The 14,522-nt window shown below is 37.8% G+C and overlaps 1 long non-coding RNA gene across 1 annotated transcript in view; it reads left to right on the top strand.

Moving 5' to 3' along the window:
* Window positions 1-118: 118 nt before the first annotated feature.
* Window positions 119-14,522, top strand: part of LOC131279287 (uncharacterized) — a 35,480-nt gene continuing 21,076 nt past the window's right edge. Inside the window, exon 1 of the long non-coding RNA XR_009186669.1 lies at window positions 119-177. This is a non-coding gene — a long non-coding RNA (uncharacterized lncRNA). The remainder of the gene's footprint in view (window positions 178-14,522) is intronic.

Below are 14,522 nucleotides of genomic sequence, written 5' to 3'. Positions count from 1 at the left end.
ATGCATAAATCCTCTGTCCATCTATTTCATTATACTGATGATAGCATACTAACATCTGATTCTCTTTCAGATTTAGAAGAAGCAGCCAAGGACCTATGAGATAGGCTGACAGCATGGGGTTGGGCAGTCATCGAAATAAAGGATTATCTGCTAAATTTTTGAGAGTTGTTTGGTCAGGTAAGACAAAAGTTATCCCTGCAGTAATAGATAAGGTACAAGCAAACTCCAGGCCTACTACTGTAAAAAAAGCTACAGGCATTTACTGGCCTATTAGGATATTGGAGGATGTTTATACCTCATTTGGCACAGATAATCCACCCCTCGTATGCCTTCTAGGAGATGGGAAGTGTTTGGGATTGGACTGATACCAATGAACATGCTTTTCAAGCTGCCAAGCAGGCAGTTGGTTAGGCTCAGACCTTGCAAATTATTGATCATTCCCTGCCTTTCCAATTTTATGTCATTTGTCGTGATGCTGGGTATGGATGGGGCCTCTGTCAAACACATGGGAAATGCAGGGTATCCATAGGATTCTGTTCTCAACTATGGAAACGGGCAGAACTCCACTATTCTTTCACTGAATGCCAGTTCACAACAGTATATGTCACCCTTCAGGGATGTGTAGTGCTTACAGAACCACAATGAGTCCTAGTATGAACCTCCCTCCCTGTGGCAGAATGGGCACATTTGTATTTGAATGCCCCCAGGACTGGGATGCAATGTTGTGGACTAGCCCCCTGTATGCACAGTTGCAGGAAGTGTTAGGACCAGTAGAGTGTCAAGGTGACCCCTCAGGCAGAAGGCTTCCTGGTCCCCAGGCTTTAGAGCCTAACCCATACAGAGATAGAACAGGCACTCTCCCAGCTGATGCCTAGTATACAGATGGGTCCAGCAAAGTCATGGTGATGTCTTGGACTGCTGTAAATATTTGAGTGGATACAGAAAATATCTGTTTTAAACCAGATTTAGTCAAAGCAGCCAGTAGGCTGAAATGAGAGCATCTGGCTAGTTATGATGTATGAATCTGGCCCCTTTACTGTGTGTACAGATAGTTGGGCCATGTACAAAGGACTAACTTTATGGACTGCCCCAGTGGGAACAGCAAGAATGGGTGATTGGTAAAAGACCTCTCTGGGGACAAAATTTGTGGAAGGACTTGTGGTCCAAAGGACAAGAATGCAACATAACTTTATCATGTTGCAGGGCATAAACCTCTCATAAGTCCAAGAAATGATGCTGCAGATGGTGTAGCACAATTAAGAGCTTTATACCATCTGATGGACAGTCTGCACATGGGACATGTGGGACTCAATCCCTCCTGCAGATAGCCAGGTGATAAGGCATGCCATTAACAGCTGCAGATGCAATGAACACGGTAACAGCCTATGACCTAGGTGCTAAACAATACCCACATAGACATCGGGTGTCCATGAAAAAAGGGGTTGTAAAGCCAGCAGATAGACCTACAGGTATGGCAGGTAGATTACAGTGGACCCTGCCCTCTGAGAAAGGATATAAGTTCCTATTCACAGCTGTGGATACTACAATTTTAGTTTTTACCTTTCCATTCCGAATAGCCACACATGAGAGTATCATTGTGGCACTGAATATTTTAAGTGCTTGTTATGGGTGTCCCCTTGAAGGGTGGAGTCATAGAGGCACCCAGTTCACAGGTTTCAAGGGCAAACCTGGGCAAAAAATGAAGGCATTGATTGGCATTTACATGATGCATATCGACTGCAGGCTGCAGGCATGATTGAACGGTGTAATGGTTATTAAAGAACAAATTATGCATGATGTCTCCAAAGGAGCCAACCTTGCATTGGTGGGCTACCTGCCTGCCACAGGCAGTTGCCTTCTAAATGAGCAACCACATCAAACAGGGCAGTCACCCGTAGACATGGTTGTACAGGGATGAGCTTTACTCTTACATGTATTAATGAATACTTCAGACTCCCTTGCATTTCCTAAAGTTTTAGATGGAACTTTAGTATTGCCTGCCCCCACTCCCTTGGGGTCAGGACAAAACAGTGGAATGGACATGGCCATGGACTATTGTAACTGAAGTTCCCACTTGGAGAGTCGTCCTGTTACCATATGGGGATGGTGTGGAAAGGGGATTGAACGGGACACCATGAGTTTGTAAATGGCCATCTGAGGTATGAGTTGCACTGCCTGAAAACTCAGGGGGAACCGTTCTGAGGGGAACTTTTGTCTTACAAACATGGCCCATACCATTGTTCCCAGTGGAGCTCTCCCCTTTGCGGTCGACTTTAGTGTGGGGAGACAAGGTATGGTATTGCACACCAGGGCGTCTACCAGTGTCAGCCACCATTCTGTCCTAAGATGAACAGGTCATGTGCACATTGCCTGAAGGATGTGATTTACCTCTCATGGTATCTTTAGCCCTACTGTCTTTCCGCCCAGGTTGACAGCAGCCCATACTATACTGTCACGGGGTCACACCCATGCCCATGCTTACAACATAACCCAGTGCTAGGAATGCATTGACCTGCCAGCAGAGGGAACAGAAGGCCTTTCATGGACCATTGCCCCAGCAACTGAGGCTAATTGGACTTGGCTTCAGACAGCTGACTGGTCCATACCAGAATGAAAAACAATATGAAGACAAGTAGAAGCATTATTCCACAGAGATATGGACAATATCCCCCCCCTACCACCGCCCCCCCCCCCCCCAGTGGGTTATGCTGTCTATAATGGGTGGGGGTGGCTTCCAGCTGAACATGTAACATTGAGGGAAATAGTACTCCAGTGTATTGAACAACGTGCCAATGATTCCTGGAGAATAGTGGATAGAGCCCGCTCTCCCCCTCCCAGTTTCTTTGTAATCATACTATCGTTAATAGTCGAACTGGGTGTTGATGGAATGGTGCCAAATACTTGGGACTATCTGGGATCCACTTGGAAATGGGTTGTGTTAATCAGCATTGGTTTTGTAACTTTCTTAGTTATATTTTGTTGTGTCTTATATTGCTGTGGCCTTTGAGTCCAGGATGCGGCCCTGTGGTAGGGAGCCCTTAAGATACTGGCTGTTAAGGTGTGGTATGTAGGGGTAGCTAGAGCCCAATAGTTACCTGGATACTTCTTGGCTATATCCGGGAAACAATGACATAGCATAACTGCTTTTGGCTTCCAAGGGGAAGGACGTGATCCCAACTGGCACATATGCCAGCTAATCAGCATATATAACATGATCAGTATGCCACTGTAAGAATCAATCATATATTTTGATAGTGGTAACATAAAAGCAGCTCCAATGTAAACAGAAGAGCAGAGCAGGAGCAGGAGAGAACAAAGGAAGCTTAAAGGAGCGTGGAATAAACTCCCCATGACTCCACGTGCATTTTTCTTTGCTAACGGCCCTGACTTCTCCACTCTGACTAAGGAGCTCGGACCCAACAGTGAGACTTGTGTTTCCAGTTTAAAATAGTTTTTAAATGGTATTTCCTAACATTTCCAGTTTTTCTACCTCAGTTAATCTATAGTTACATCAAACAAAAGCAAGTATTAGGAGTGATTGTACTGAAATGGAGAATCACTGACTGATCTCAACATTATAGTCAATGTTCTTTCACCTATAAACCTGATAAATTCCAGAATGTCCTTTACAATGGTTTCAAATTTGGTGTAGTAAATACCTCTGCAACAGGCAAACGGTCAAGTACTTAAAAGGAAAGATGAATGCTACAAACTGAGTGGAAATTGAGAGCAGGTAAGACAGTGTTAGCTATTTAAAATGGGTCATTAAAGGAAGACACATTTTGACTGTATTTCTCCCTGGAGAGCTCCTTGGTGTGGGTTTATGAACTCTGGGAGAGGGCCAAGTTTGGCCTAATTATATTTAGTTTAACGCTGCAATTTAAATGCCTAATCCTTTCTCAGTTATTTTTCCTTCCTTTTTTCCTCTCATTTTCTTTTTTTAATTTTTCAAAATTTTGGAGGGAGACCATCTTCATTCTTTGACCTTTCTATCAGTGTTAAATGCTTTAATCAGCTATGACTTCCCTATCTTTGCTTAAAAATTAATTGAAATAAGAGGCTATTCCCCCTACACTTAAAAAAAAAGATATCAATGATAGAATTAAAAAATAAAAATACGTTGCAGCAAGTGTCAACTCACCATTATTTCTGCTTGTTTTTTGCCTCCAGATTTTAGGGGACTGATATCCAAGAAAATTAAGAAAATCTGAAAATAATAATTTGAACTCTGTACATTATGGGGTTGGGGGTCTGGGTAAGATTCTTTTTTCTGTTTTTTTTTTTTTTTTTCCTGTAGTATCACTCCTCTTTTGCTTTCCCCCCTAATGCATACTTGTTTGACCATGGTCTCTTCTTTACTCAAAATGACAAGTGAGAGGCTCTTTGCTTTTCAAAGTTGCCCTTTAACGTGGTACATACATGTTTTCCTTATGTATAATACTGTAGTATAGTAGTTCTTAACTTTTTTGGTGTTTACAAATCCCTCTGGGAAACTGATGAAAGTTGAAGAATGTTCACAGAAAAATTGGTATACACATACATTTTGCACATACATAATCTCAAGATGTTTGCATACTTCCTAACTTCAAAATAAAGGTTTTGGAACTTCAGGTTATAATTGTTGATATGTTTGCATCTCATGGGTGGCCTCTGTAAAAAGCTATCCAGAGACAGACTGCCTTCTGCATTTTTTAGTGGAAAGTTATTTTCTGCCTGATTCAATACTCTAACTATAAATGATGTTCCTCGTCTATGGACTAGAATGACTAGACCTACCTTGTGTAATAAGAATAATAAATACTTTGTATACTATACATATGTATCTATATAATGAATTATAAAGGATTCCTAAGTAGTCTCTTGTTCCTATTTAGGTAAGTCATTATAACCCTTAATCAATTAAGTCATAAAACTTAAACCCTAAGGAACGACCTTATTGCAACTGGAATCCTTTGTTTCCCTTCTATGTGATCTTACCTTTTTGCCTTCTGTGTGATCTTACCTTTGCCTTCTATGTGATCTTGTCTTTGCCTTTTATGTGATCTTACCTGTACTGCGAGTTTGGTTTTTTGCTTCAGTGACTTATTATTCATAGATTCTTGCTTATGAATTTTCTCAAAATACAGACTTTGACAACTGAGAAATGGTATTTGCAGAAGATTTTCCTTCCCTTAACTATGTTCTACAACATTGTGACTGTGGCAGGGTGTGTTAGGTTGATTTATATACCCTGGTTTAAACATGTTCCTTAATATTAACCCGTATCTCTGTGGGCATAAACCCATTGTAAATAGGACCATTTGAAGATTTTATTTTTAGTTAAAGTGTGACCTAATTGAATGAAGTTGGGTCTTAATCTAGATTACTGGTGTCTTTCTAAAAGGAAAGAAAATGGAAGTCAGAATAAGAGAAAGCCAAGGGAGGGAACTGAACTTGGTAAAGAAAGGAGAGGACATTACCATGGTACCATGGGACATGAGGCAAGGATAGGAAATAAGGAGTCCCAAGGATCTCTAGGAACCAGCACCAGAACATATGTTCCTTGAAGATAAAACATTGCCTTACTGACAATTCAGTTTTGGACTTTTCCTCTTCTCAAAACCACGAACCAATAAAGTCCTGTTGATTAAGCCGACCCATTGTGTGCTTTGTCATAGTAGCTCAGGAACACTAAGATACAGGGTGAGGTTGTGGCACTATGTCTTTTTAAATTGAATTCACTGTATCTGTACTTGTGCTTTGTAAATAATCATTTAGGTATAGAACAAGACATTCAGACAAAGCATCACTGTCAGGGGCAATGGGAAGAAGTGGATCTCTATCTTCCTATGTAAAAGTGGGCAATAAGAATCAGTTCCTTAAGATAGACACCAATAGAATGTTATAGATCCTAATGAGCTAACACTGAGTTTGCTAAATCTTCATGGTTTGTATTCTCTGAGTAATTATATATGTATATGCATATATAGTTGTAATTTCTGTGTATAAATGTAGTCAATGTTCCAGTTAGGTCTCTCAAGTTTATGACAATTAGACTGTGATTTGAAAAATGGTTTGATGAAGACATCCATGATGTGTGATGGGGACAATAATATGCCTGTGATTGACACAAAGTAATTAAGCTTTAATATCCCAAGCTATTGTTTGCCAGGCAGTTATTTAACAGTACAAGGGAAATGTCATAATGCTGCCTTAGTGGGGGATAGGTTTTCTTCAACAAAAAGAAAAAAATAGATTAAAGCTCTCTTTATATAATTACGTCCATTGTAAAATTCGTCTGAAACACAAGATGATATAGAGATTAAAAAGTGCTAAGCACAGAGGGTTTGGAATTAAAAAAAGAAGAAAAATTAGGAACAGAGTCCCATGTTTACTAATTTGTTCTGAGACCTTTATTATCTTCAGTATCCTATCCTATCCTAAGAGCAGGACCTACCTCATTGGTTTGCAGAGAATCAACTGAGACAATGCAAAGTGTCTGGCATATAATACTGCTTATTAAATTTAAGTGATTCTCATTGCTGCTGTTTTGAGCCTCCTTAGTTGATATCTCTCACCTAGGACTAGAAATTGGATTGGAGCCGTTGGGTATGAGACATATTTAACATCCCAAGCCTAAATTCTTCTATCGAAAGTTCAGAGTAAACATCTTCATTTTCTTGTCATTTTTTATGAACAGCCTAAAGACAGGTATCTCAGTTCCCTTTGGAATCATATTTGCTAGAGATTTTCATCAACTTCTAGAACAATCTCCAGTATTTTAGTAATGTGTTACTTGTTTGGCTTGTTAATTTAAGCAATGTCTTGCTTAGCAAGGCATATTTTACCTTGAGATTAATTTCTTCTGTTATTCTCTCAGTTGGACCAATCCTAGAGAAGCTTGTCAGGAAAGTTTGTTGATGATCCTTAAGAAAATCAGATGGCTCAATGGTTGTGTATGTGCATATATATTTGTAATTTGTGTATATAAATGTAGTCAGTGTTCTTGATATAGTTATAGACATGAATTAGGGTGCACATTTATTTTTCTCCTCTCTTTTACTTTTTAATTGCTTTCTATATTACAAAGTATGTTAATTCTTTTATCAAACCCCTCTAAAGAGATGCCCCCAGGATAGGATGATGTGGTATTTTTCCCAATTGCATTCCAGATTATCTGGCTAAATTATCTAAGTAATATTGGCTCAAAGATGGTACCCAGATTAAAACAACTTTTGAAGCACAGATGTAGCATCCTCTGTGGAGTGCACCTATGCAAATTTAGCAAAGTGACCAACAAAACCCAAAATATTTCTGATTCCCAAAGAATCTATTTTTAGTATTAACTGTTCTAGTGGGGCATGAGCTTCTGTGTTTATTTTTAAGGTATCTGTCTTTTGTTCATTCCCCATATAGCATTCTCAAAATAGCAACACCCTATTAAATGTATTATCAATTTCAGTCAGAAAATAAGTTTCTTGACAATTCAGTGATTTTCCAGATTCTAGTTATACAATCTCATCAGGTTTTCCTTGTCTTTGTCACATGGTATATAAAATGGATCTCCCTGTGATATGACTGGGCCATTCTTTCTATTAAAATTGCATTTTTATTTATTATCTCTAAGGGAAATTTATTTTTATTTTTATTTTTTTAAAAGTTTTGGATTTTTTTTTTAAGGATTTATTTCTCTCTCCTTCTCCCCCCCACCCCCGCCCCACCCCAGTTGTCTGTTCTCTGTGTCCATTTGCTGCGCTTTCTTTGTCTGCTTCTGTTGTCAGCGGCACGGGAATATGTGTTTCTTTTGGTTGTGTCATCTTGTTGTGTCAGCTCTCCGTGTGTGGTGCCATTCCTGGGCAGGCTGCACTTTCTTTCACGCTGGGCGGCTCTCCTTACAGGGCGCACTCCTTGCTCGTGGGGCTCCCCAGCGCAGGGACACCCCTGCGTGGCAGGGCACTCCTTGCGCACATCAGCACTGTGCATGGGCCAGCTCTACACGGGTCAAGGAGGCCCGAGGTTTGAAACGCGGACCTCTGTAAGGGAAATTAAACATTGCTTCAGGAAGTACAATACTTGATAGTTACTCTTGGGGATTGAATCATGTTCCTTACAAAAGACATTTCAAGTCTTAATCCATGTTCCTGTGGGTGTGGACCCATTTAAAAATAGTATCATATGATGTGGACCATTGACCATGAGGTGCAGCAGTGCTCAGAGATGTATTCTCCAAATGTAATGAATGTCTCATGATGATGGAGGAGATTGTTGCTATGGAGGGAGGAGTGGGGTGAGGGGAGTGGTGGGTATATGGGGACCTCATATTTTCTGAATGTAATAAAAAAAATAAAAAATAAAAATAAAAATAGTATCTTGATTATGTCAAGGTGAGTCAGGGTATAGATGTAAACCCATTTGTGACTAAGGTCTTTGAAGATGTTATGTAGATGAGGCCAAATTGAATCAGGGTGGGCCTTAATACATATAACTGGAGTCTTTGTAAGAAAAGGAAATTCAAACATAGTCAGTTAATAGACGCCAGATGAGCAGGAAGTCAGAGGAGAAAGACAAAGGAGAGAGAGCTTGCCTCATGACAGAGGACTGCTAGAAACATTACAGATGGGAGAAAACAAGTTCTGCCAATATCTTGATGTTGGACTTCCAGCCTCCAAAACCATGAGACAATAAATTTCTATTGTTTAAGCCAACCAGTTTTGTGATATATGTCATGCCAGCTCTGGCAAACTAAGATAATTTTCCACTCACTTCTCGACAAATGGCACTATCTCAGGATTCTAGTTAGCACTTTGCTCAGTATTCATGACTTTCATGGGTGCTGCTCTCTTGAATATTAACTAAATAACTTTCTTGACCTTTCAAGGAAAATACTTGCCCCCCTTATTACCTAGGTGAAGAAATTGAAGAACTGAAAAGTTCAGTGGTTTTCCATGGTCTTCAATTGACTAATATTTAGTGCAGAGATTCACACTCAGGACTACTGATTTGAAAGCCTCTGCTTTTCCACTAGATGACACTGAACTCATAAAAGTGATATGTATGTTACTGTAATGAAAGTCTACCGGGTCTTAAAGGAAATGATTGACTTTGAACATGCGTTAAAATCTATCTCTCCTATCACTGTCACTGAGTCTGAGAGAATGCCTTTTATATGCCCATGCACATAACACTGTGATTTCTAAATTACAGTAATGTTAAAAATAACATTTTTCAGTAGTGTCATTTCAGGAACTAATCTATGGTGTAACACCAATCTCTTCAGTTTGATGCTTTCTTTGCTGTGAAGGGGAAGTATAGGCTTTAATATATCATCATGTCTCTCTTATTCATTTCTTTCAACTTTTGGTTTAGTACTTATAAATTACCTGTAACAGATTTGCGAATAATGCCTTAGTCATTGAAACTGGTAGCATGATCTAGGAGCCTGCTGAAAGATTTTATACAATATTTTTCATGCTGTAGAGTTCTGGTTGTGGATGTCTTTATATATGGATACAACCTTATAACCTGGCATCCTTGTAACCCTGGTATTTCAGAGATAGGGGTAGCTAATACTTTGTAAGATATCCATGTTACCAAGGTTCTATATTTCATATAGGTACTAATTTAGGTTGGTATAATTTTCAAATTTTTAAATTTGAAGCCATAAATTGGCAATCTAAAAAAACTGGGGTCTAACTCTAATGTCAATTTTCTACAAAAAAATCAGTATCATATAATTCCAAATATTGGCCTATTAAAATTTCTAAGGCTATATTACCTTGGTAATATAATTTAATAAAAAGTTAGCATTTTTAACTTTCAAATTAAATCTTTTTTTTTCAGTGGCAAAATCTGTACTTAAACTCTTTGGGATTAGTGACCACAGTAACATAATTAAATCTATTTCTTTAACTTTTATGAATATTACAACTAATTATATGAACATTCTAAACTTGATTGCATCCTCCCATATTGATAAGAAACACAAATAGATAGTCTCTGTTAAGGAATATTTCATGTTTCCTAATTTTTCTGGAAACTTTTACTTGAATTTTAAGTTAAAATGTAGCCTTATTTAAGGATTTATTTAAATGACACAAGCATCCATTTTGCATTTGTTTAGGTCAGTATTCATTTTGTTCTTGAATATTTAATTTATATCATACTGTCTTCTGGCTACTAGATATTTAATAAATATTAACTCCCTATATTCCTTACATAAAATTGAAATGCTGTTAACATAATCTGAAGGTACACAAGACTGTTCTCCCAAATAATTTTTTAAAAATTGTTCTTATTGCTCCATTGATTGCATGCTTCTAATATTTGATATATTTTGATGAGATTAGTATAGCAGATTCTGAAGAAAGGAATCTGTGACCATGCATTCTATTATGCCATGATAAGTAAAGATAGGCTAAATTTTGCTAAATATAAAACAACTACAAAAATCTCTGCAGCTTAATAAATCAAGGGTTTGTTTCTTGCTTAGGCTCTGTGTCCAACATGAGTCAGCATCGATAATTTTCTAGGGAGACCAGGCTAATGGAAGCTCAATTTGCACAAATGCATCATGATCACTGTGCTATAGGAAAGGGAACTTAACACAGCCGTGTGCCTAATTGCATAGTGGTGAGAAAGAACAATTTGACTGTGAACCTGGAAGGAAGAAAACTGAAATATTTGTGAACAGTCCTAATAACTGTGGTCAACATTTTTTCAGGCATGGTTCTGTAGCAAGGACGATTCCAGCTTTAACACATGGCTCCGAGTGGCTCATAAAGGCACTCAGTTATCTCATACAAGAGTGAGTAAGTAAGCAGTCCTAGTGTTGCTGTGGAAGCTCAATAAAGTTATAAAAGATCAGGCCCTTTTCATATTTCTTTTCTACCATCTCAAGCATCATGGATATTTGACCTTAGCCTAGTCACCATGTGCTATCAGGAAGACTTCTGTAGCTATAAATATTACATCCTTGCACATCTGCCCCCAAATCAGGAAGGAGGGAATATATTTTCTTTCTTCATCTCTCTTTCTAGTCAGAGAGAAAATTTTCCCTAGAAGAAACAAGTCTGCTTTCCTAGCAGAATTTAGCTTAGTTATCATTAATTACAATTGTGCCACCTGACAACCCATAGCTTCAAGAAGAGCTGGGAAAGTGAGTATCTCAAAAAGGGACATAGGATAACTATGACTGGTTTAGAAAATTATCATGGGTTTGCTGTCTTCCTCTCCTCTTGAACAGAATTGGAGAGAATGCAATAGCACCTGCCAGAGAAATAAAAATGAAAAACCACCACAACAAACAAACCCAAAAACTGTGTAACATAATAGAAGGGATGATAATACTTAGATGTAAATTGTAACCAAGACAGATTATCATGTAGTCTAAGAAAGTTAAAAAGCACACTGTGGGGAGGCCAATCATTAAGAAAGTAGCATATGAGCTGAGCCTTGAGAAACACGTGGGATTTCAATGACAGAAAGAACATTTCAGGTGACAAACACCCAAGACAGAGCCAGGAAAATGAAAATGTGGAGAGGGAGATTAGGATCAAATATTGTAGAGCCATGAATATCACAAAAGAGCACCAGCTCTTTAGGGAGTCTTGTTTCATTGAGGTAGCATGATGTTATGGTTAAGGAAAATTGCTCTAGGCTTATCTCAATCCAAGTCTCAGTTCTAGCACTTACTAGATGTAAAATGCTGAGCAAGTTCCCTTAACCAATTTGAATCTCCATTTCTTCAACTATAATGGAAGGAAATAATAAATAGTACCTACTTGTATTCATGTATGCTAGAGTGCTGTAATAAATAGATCCAAAAAATCCAATGGCCATAAAAGGACAGAGTTTATTTTTTGTTCATAAAACAAAGTAGTGGGCAGGTTGTGTCATCATTCAGAAACTCAGGTTGGAAGTAGTTTTGGCATCTTCCCCTGTGCTTTCCACAGTCTCTCTGTGGAAATACTTTCCTTAATAACATAATGGGTCCTAGGGCACACTGCATGATAAAATACCTAGGCATCTATAAATGCTAACTCTTACTAATGTCAACCAGAATTGAAAAGCCAAGGGAGGAAGGTAGACTTGAAAGGAACAGAAATATTCTTACACCCAAAAGTTATGTATTAATACATAATTCTATGTATTCATTTAGATAAGAGAAGAAGAATTACACAATTAGAGCTAAAATCAAAATTATTCTGGCAAAAGGATATACCATAGTTCTGTGAGGAGTATGATGATTGTAGGCAAGCAAATCAGTTAGAAGTCAGTTGTAATTGTGTGGTCAAGAGGTAGTGAGACCAGAAGAAGGGTGGGGGAGTAAAAAGAGGGCATAGATGCAATAAATTCTAATAGCTGTTAGTTTGGAGGGCTCAGATGTTTTATATTTTCAGATGTCCCAAATTCACATATGTATTTACCATCCACACTTATCATCAAAATCTTTCTTTTAAAATCTCAAAATTATTCTGTGATCATTTTTGGATTTGATGACAGAAAAATAGAATGAGAAGGTACTATAAGAAATTTCCTAGGCATTTGCTACATGAATATTTAAACTGACAAACAGAATTCATCCGAAATCAAGCTATAGTAATTTGTTTTTATTTTCTATTGTTTATTGAAGAATAATTCTCAATTTATTTCTCATTACTGCTCTTTATATGTTCCAAAGTGATGAATACTTTGTCACTTTTTTGGGTTTCTTTTTGTTTTCCTCTTTTCTTGCTGTATTCCTCTTTTCCACAGTAACTAATGAAAAATTTCTCCAATTCTAATATTAAAAAATACCAAAAACAGTAAAATAAGCCACCAATAATTTAGAATTTTGTCAATCAATTTGTGCAGTCTTGTGCATTATCAAAATTCTTATTAAAATTTCTCACTCTAGCATTAGTTATAGACTTGTATTCCCCTTTGTTTACTACAAGTTCTAAAGAAATTGAAAGGTGGTATGAGGTGGGAAGCAGAATGAAGAATTCACAGAAACTGATACCCTAAGAATGTCACAGACTGCACAGTCATGCTTGCAGTGATTAAGAAATGTTTGTACTATTCACTAGCTGATCCTTAAATGTTACCCTATGAAAGTATTAATGACAATTTAGGGTTTGTGGAACTACCTTCCTATTATGAATAAAACCCAAAATAGATCTTGTCTTTTGTCACTAGTGGTCTATGTCCTTGAAGTCCATACAAATTTTTAGACACTATGGCTGAAGGTTTTCCAATGCACCAAGAGGGGACTGAATTGAACTTCTCAAAGTGAATTGAAATCTGGAATAATTGAGGAAGATAGTAGCTAAATTATATACCTTTAAATAGGATGGGCTCATGCCATTGTTTATATCAGTGTTTCTCAAAATTTAATATGTGGGGGGTGGAGAGGAGAAGGCTGAAATTCTACTCAATGAGGCAGAATCTTCACGATGACTGGTTCAGGGGCCACATTTTGAGTAGCAGTGCAACCTTATCCTGTAGATTCCAGAGATAGGAAAATGGCTTATGTTCTATTGATGAAATCTGGTCTGGGAGCATCTGAAATTCAGTGTGTCTTAAGTAGAATGTTTCTGGCTCTGTTGTATGTGGGTGCATGTGTGCAAATGTGTGTGTATAATGTTATTTTGGGAGATTTTTCTCAGAATGATGTAAGCCAGAGTGGTATCCCTGAATCTAGGCCTTAGTAACCTATATGATGAGCAGAAAAATATATAAAGATGAGACTTAAAGTTATTTCAAATAATAAAATGCTTGTTTGAACACATTTCCATCTTCCCATGTTTATTAGAATTCTCCAGAGAAAGAGAAACTGTAGGAAAATACATTAAGAGATTTATTTCGAGGAATTGACTCATGCGATTGTTGGGACTTGCAAGTCCAAAATATATAGGTCGGGTTGGCAGGTTGAAAACTCTTGGGCAGCAACTGATGCTGCAGTTTTGAGGCAGAATTTGTTCTTCCTCTGAGAAATTTCAGTTCTTCTTTTAAGGCCTTTCAGCTTTTTGGATGAGGTCCGTCTGTATTATCAAGAATAATCTCTTTTATGTAAAATCAACCACATCTATAAAGTATTTACACTGCAATATACAGATTAGTGTTTGATGGAATAATTGGGTACTGTAGCCTAGCCAAGTCAACACATAAAACTAATCATCATGCCATATAATTTTGAAAATTATGTATTTGTGATACACAGACCAGGGCTAAGATTTAGCTGAGAATACTACCCTGACTGCACTGGTTGTTCAGAGGTAATACATGTGCATATTAGTCAGGGCCGATGCCAGATATGGAGATGCCTGTGCCATACTTGATGTTGGTTAGTTTGAATACCATCCCTAATTATAATCCCAAGTATAATACAGCAGTACAACTCTCCCTTTCCTTTTTCCTGAGATCAAGTAAGCTCAGCATTTTTCACAGTTGATGCTACTGAAGCAATATCAGCAATATATAAGAACTAAGATATTTGGATATTAATGCCATTGATTTATGGATGAAAGGTCCCCTTGAAATTACATAGCTTTGCTGCTTCCATG

The sequence above is a fragment of the Dasypus novemcinctus genome, chromosome 7 (assembly GCF_030445035.2).
Source record: "Dasypus novemcinctus isolate mDasNov1 chromosome 7, mDasNov1.1.hap2, whole genome shotgun sequence".
Classification (NCBI taxonomy): Eukaryota; Metazoa; Chordata; class Mammalia; order Cingulata; family Dasypodidae; genus Dasypus; species Dasypus novemcinctus.
The sequence above is the reverse complement of the archived record's forward strand: the minus strand, read 5'-3'. Positions and strand labels throughout refer to the sequence as shown.